The sequence below is a fragment of the Emys orbicularis genome, chromosome 13 (genome assembly GCF_028017835.1).
Source record: "Emys orbicularis isolate rEmyOrb1 chromosome 13, rEmyOrb1.hap1, whole genome shotgun sequence".
NCBI classification, from domain to species: domain Eukaryota; kingdom Metazoa; phylum Chordata; order Testudines; family Emydidae; genus Emys; species Emys orbicularis.
In genome coordinates this window covers 8,576,719-8,582,718 of record NC_088695.1, presented here as the reverse complement: position 1 = coordinate 8,582,718, position 6,000 = coordinate 8,576,719, and positions in this window count along the sequence as shown.

Sequence of the window (6,000 nt, the reverse complement as noted above, 5' to 3'; positions counted from 1 at the left end):
GCTCGCAGTGCTGTGGTGTCCGCGCTGGCACTGACCGGAAAATTGCGCGAACTGATTTCCCGCCGGCGCTTTCAGGGAGGGAGGGCGGGAGTGACGGACGGATGACGACAGTTACCCAAAAGCACCCTCGACACATTTTTTTACCCAGAAGGCGTTGGCGGCTCGACCCAGAATTCCAATGGGCAGCGGGGACTGCGGGAACTGTGGGATAGCTGCCCACAGTGCACCGCTTCCAATGCCGACGCTTTCCCCGTTAGTGTGGACTCACAAAGTCGAATTACTGTCCTTAGTGTGGACACACACCTTCGACTTTGCAATATCATTCTACATTTTCGATTTAAGAGAAATCGAACTACCCTCGTAGTGTAGACATACCCTCAGAATCCTCTAGCAAATTCAGACATATCAAGCTGTACCACATTCATGTTCACCACATTAATTAATAAGAAGCGCAGTAATTCATAATAATTCAGCACCGCCCCTACACCCCGGACAGTGAATCTCCTTGTTTCCCCCCGCCCCGTCTCAGCGCGAGGGAGCCGTGCTTCTGCTTCAATGGTTGTCAGTTCCCTGTCACCCCCGGCCTTTTACCTCCCCACATGAACTCATCAGGGCTCTGCCAGTCCTTACTTTGCCTTACAGATTAACACTAGGCGCAACCTCGTCTCCAGCCCCTGACGTGTCCTTCTGTAGTGTCCAGCCCCTCTCCACTGGACACTCAGAAATTCCCAGGTAAGCCGTCGGGACAACACCAGCTTGTTTGATTCAACTGAGGATCAGCGCCAATAGAACATCACAGCATGGAGATATATATTTTAGTGAAAACAAACAAGAGTTTATTAGTTCAGATTGAAGAGATAGTGAGCGAAGCAATAAGACCAACAGTTACACACCAAACACCAGGTGGTGTAACAGGATTCAGATAGACTGAGATTAACTTTTACAGGTAAAATCCATGGTTAAAGCATTCTCCCAGGGTCACCAGCCATCATTGATGAAATCCCCCTTTTCATGAATGCAAAGTGTGCTCTCCTTTTGACTTCCTGAAGGATTGCAGGGTGCTGTTCTTGTCCCCAAGCTGTAGTCCAGTAAACTGCTGAAGTGCCCCGCCCCCTACCATTGTGTGTTCTCCAGTGTGCTCTCTCTGTTACTCCTATATGCCAGTGGCTCTCAGCCTTTCCCCACCACTGCGCCCCTCTCAGGAGTCTGATCTGTCTTGCCTCCTTGGCTCACTTAAAAATGACTCACTTCCAAAATCCGACAAAAAAGTACAAAAGTGTCACAGCCACTAGTACTGAAAAATTGCTGCCTTTCTCTTTCTTACCATATAATTTTAACAAAGAAATCAATTGGAACTAGGGATTTCAAATGATTAAAAAAATTAATCCTGATTAATCACATGATTATTTGAACTGCTAAACAATAATAGAATACCATTTCTCTAAATATTTTTGGATGTTGTCTCCATTTTGAAATATATTATTTCAATTACAACACAGAATACAAAGTGTAAAGTGCTCACTTTATTTTTTATTACAAGTATTTGCACTGCAAAACCCCCCCAAAAGAAATAGTATTTTTCAATTCCCCTATTACAAGTACTGTAGCCCAATCCCTTTATCATGAAAGTTGAAATTCCAATTGTAGAATTATGTAAAAAATACCTGAATTGAAAAATAAAACAATGTAAAATTTCAGAGCCTGTAAGTCCACTCAGTGCTATTTCTTCTTCTGCCAATCGCTCAGACAAACAAGTTTGTTTCCATTTGCAGGAGATAATGCTGCAAGTGAGAAGAGGCAATCTTATGACACTGTTGCAGCCGGAGTCAAAAGATATTTACATGCCAGATGCGCTAAGGATTCCTCTGTCCCTTCATGCTTCAACCACCATTGCTTAGCCTCCCTTCCCCCGGCCTGCTATACCTGCTGCCCATGCTCAGACCAGAGCTGATTATTCTTCAGCTTTTTAGCCTCTTCTAGGGCCTTTGGGGAAAAAATTTCATGTGCCAGTAGGGTTGCCAACTCTCCTGGATCAGACACCATTTGTGGCAATGGCGCCTAGTCAGGGAGAGTTGGAAATCTTATCTATCAGGGAAATCCTCTCTGGCTGGCATTTCCCATTTGCCTGCCTCCTGCCGTAGGAGAGTCAATTGGCATTTATTTATTTTTTGAGCTTCTCCCAGAGACATAGCTGCTATCGCCCATTGGGGTGGATTAATTAACTCTCCCGCAGGTGCAGTACAGAAAACTGCTCCCTGTATGGATGTGCTACTTATGGTGGACTGAGCATGCTCAGTAACATCTGCTGAAGCCACTGCCCTTACTAAGCATGGGATTGTGCTGACTGCTTTTTACAGGGGTTAAAAAGGGCCAAAGGGGACAAATCGGAGAAGGGGGGACAGCCAGGGTCTGAGCAGGGGGCAAAAATTGACTGGTCGGGGGGCATGCAGCTGACAAACACCTGCCAGGAATGGTCTAGATAATACTTAGTTCTGCCATGAGTGCAGGGAACAAGAAAAGAGTGCAGGGGACAAACTGTTATCTGTAGTCATTTGCTACACCAGAGAACAGATTTTTTTACAATAGCCATTTCTTATAAACAAGTTACAGATCAGCAACTGGTACAGGTAGCACATTCCTACAGGGAAGTTTCCTATCTCCCATTGTGTGCAGAGGAGGGGGGAAGCCAACCCATGCTGCACTGGGGGCTGAGACAGCCACACCTGGGATGGGGCGGAGGGGGGGGGAAGAAGTGGAGAGCTGAAAGAGGGCTGAAGAGGGGAAGGGTGTGTGTAGATAAGGTTGTATTGAGGGGGGATGAGGGATGGATCAGGGGTAGATGCAGTGGGCAAGGCGGGGTGCTGCAGGACAGATGGGGCAATGCAGGGGAATCAGGGAAGACTTATGGGGTGGATGGGAACAGGGCTACAAGAGAGGGAAACTCTAAGTGAAGGTGTCACTGCGAAGGAAAGAGGGGATGTGGGGAGGGGAGGCTGTGAGAGCAAGAGCAGATTGGCTGGGGAAGGGAGGGAAAGAGGGTAGGGGTCGGGGAGAAGAAGAGGGAAAGATACAATGGCAACTCCCCCACCCCATGAGGCAGAAGAGGGGGAGGGGCTGCCCCACCCAGCAGTCAGAGGGGAATTCTTTTACTGGAAATAGGGAAGCTTGGGGGGTTTGCGGAGGATTCTGCCTAAGGGCTCAGAAGCTACAAGGCAGGTGTCCAGACTAGGGATGAAAATAGCATGTAAAAAGTAACTGTTTCAACTATTAAAATTCTACTGGTTACATGTTAAGGAGTTCACAACATGGGGATCTGCCCAGCATCCCAGCTGCCACCATGACTGGTTTAGCCCAGCAAAGCACAGGGGGAGAGGCTGGAATTGCTCTGGGCCCAGTGGAACACTTTTTAGAGTAGGGGTGCGGTGCCCCCCCTTATCCCTGTCTGCACCCCACCCCTCACCCCACCCCCTTGAGGTAGGGCCGGGAGCAGGGCTATGGCTCCAGGAGGGAGTCCTGATGCAGAGAGGGGTAAGGGGTGCGAGGCTGGACGTGGAAGTTGATTAAGTCATCCCCGTTGTACTGGCGTTTCCCCCACCCCCCGGGGATGTCCCAGTCCATGGCCTGCACCCCGTGGAACCCTGGGGGAGGGCAGGGATAGAACTAGGTCAGCAGCCAGACATGCTCAAAGATCATGAGTTTGTCCCCCTGCTCCCCGCAATCAGCTTATAGAGATTACTAAATTTGGGGGCCTTTTATTTGTCCTCTGGATTTGCACCTTTCTGGGGACACTGGGAAGAAAGGTCCTGTCACCTAGAGCCTGCGGGCGTGTGGACACCGCCAGAGCAGGTGTCTGACCCGCAGCATCTCTGCAGATGGGCAGGAGGCCTGGGACGTGGAAGGGACAGACTGTGAACTGCCCTGGCATTCCCGAGAAGCTGTTCGTGCTTCCCGCCCCCGACCACAGAGTGGGGTGAAGTGTTTTCCTTTCGCCTTTCCCATTGTTTCCTGATTTCTTTTATTAGCTGCTGTGTTGTAAATTGCATTTGTTCTGAACTATAGACAATGGGCAGGGAAGAAGTCAGGGAAGCGTCTAGAGCGGAGAAAGTACCCGGAGTGGGGACGCTCTAGCCCGTGTTCTGAGTGGTCACAACAAGGTTGGGGGACGAGCCCCTCAGGAAGCCTGGGCCCAGCCTTGTTGGGGTTATAAGGACTTTGCCAAACAGGAGAGTGGAAGGGGAGCTCTCAAGATGAGGCAGGCTCTGGGTGAAGGAAGCGAGGACTCAGATCCTTCTGCTATTTGATTCCACGCGGGGGGGGGTGTTTAAGTCAGGAAAGTTCCCCCCAGTAGCAGGACCATTTCCCTGCTTACCTCTGTGCATGTTTACTGGTTTCCCCTAAAGTTCATTAAGTATTTTAGGGAAACGTGTCAGCGGCCAACAGTGAGAGTTGCTGGCCGCACTGTGAGGACACCAAAAATTAGTTCGTGAGAACCCCTGGACTAGGTGCTCACGATGGGCCCTTCTGACCTTAAAGTCTGTGAGTCTAGCAGAAGCTGGACACAGAGAGGAGAAGCGCAAGGAGGTCAGTTGATCGCTAGGACCCAGGAGCAGCTGGGAGGCGGCTCTGGGGGGAGCGATCGCTGGGCTCAGGCCTGGCAGCAGGAAGTGACTCGCAGCCGCTGCGGTGACTCTGGCTCCCAGCGAGATCCCCGAGCCCCGGCGGCTGGTGCTGGGAGCCCGGAGCCCTGGCTGCAGCCGGGAGAGGGGAATCTCCAGCAGGGCCCTTCCCGCCGCTCCCCAGGAGCCTCTCCCAGGGCAGAGCCCCCAGCCTGGCCAGGGCCCTGCCCGGCCCGGCCCTTGCCCCAGGGGGGCCCCGCTCGGAGGGACGGTAAGAGAGACCCGCCCCCCGTCACACCCGGGCTGCAGGGGGAGGGTTTGGCCCCAGGCTGCTCCCAGCGGAGCTGGCTGCGATTCCCGCCCTGGGTCCGGGAAAGCCGCCGCCAGCTCCAGGTGTGTGCGGGGCGGGGGCAGGATCACGTTACCACCCATCCCCCTCGCCCCCATCTGCTGCTTGTTTCCCTGCCCCTGGCCGCGCTGGTGCGGACGGAGCCTGCAGCTTAGGGAGATCTGAGGGGGGCAGAAGGTAGGCAGGGGCCAAACTGAATCCAGGGTGGGGGGCCCAGCTGGGGGCCGGGGAAGGAGAGGGGCCTAGGGGCACAATCAGGGCTGGGGGGCAGCACAGGCGCTCGATCTAGGCTGGTGAGGCCCTGCCGCACCCCCTGTCTTGAAGGGTTTTCATCCTATCCAGGGTTTACTGTTTGGTTCAATGGCTCTCAGTGCCCCCCACTGTACAGAATGTTTCAGCCCCCCTGCCTGGGACTGGGGATAAGAACTGGATACAACCGGTGGGGGGTGAATCTAGGGCTGAGGGAGGCAAGCCCCCCACCCGACTGTAGGGGCAGGACCGCAGCCTCTGAGGACCCCCAACTTCCCCCCACCCGCTGAGCGTGTGGCCCCAGCCTGAACCCCAGGGGCAGCCTAAGGAGAAGCCTGACCCGCTCCTCATAGGGGCCGTACACCCCACCTCCGCAGTCAGCTGTGACTCTCAGCCAGCTTGGAAAACAGAAGGTTTATTGGTTGCTGGGAACACAGCATAGAACAGAGCTTGTTAGCACAGAAATCAGGAACTTTCAGCAAAGTCCATCTGGGGGGGAATCCAGAGTCCCGAGCCCTGGACTCTCCCCGCTGAGTCCCAAACCAGGGGACTGACCCGCTTCCGGCCCCCCATCCTCAGTGATGTCCGGCTGCCCCTCCTCCGTGCTTTCTCTCTTTCCCAGGAAAACAGGTCTCATGGCCTCCCCCTCTCTCGCTGTTCTCCAGCACCTTGGGCTCGCTCCTTGCAGAGGACAGGCTCCGGCCATAGCTTGCCAGGATACAGAATTTTGACCATTCTCTATGCCCAGGCAGCTATTCTGCAGTCACACCTGCCCTCTAGAGGTTT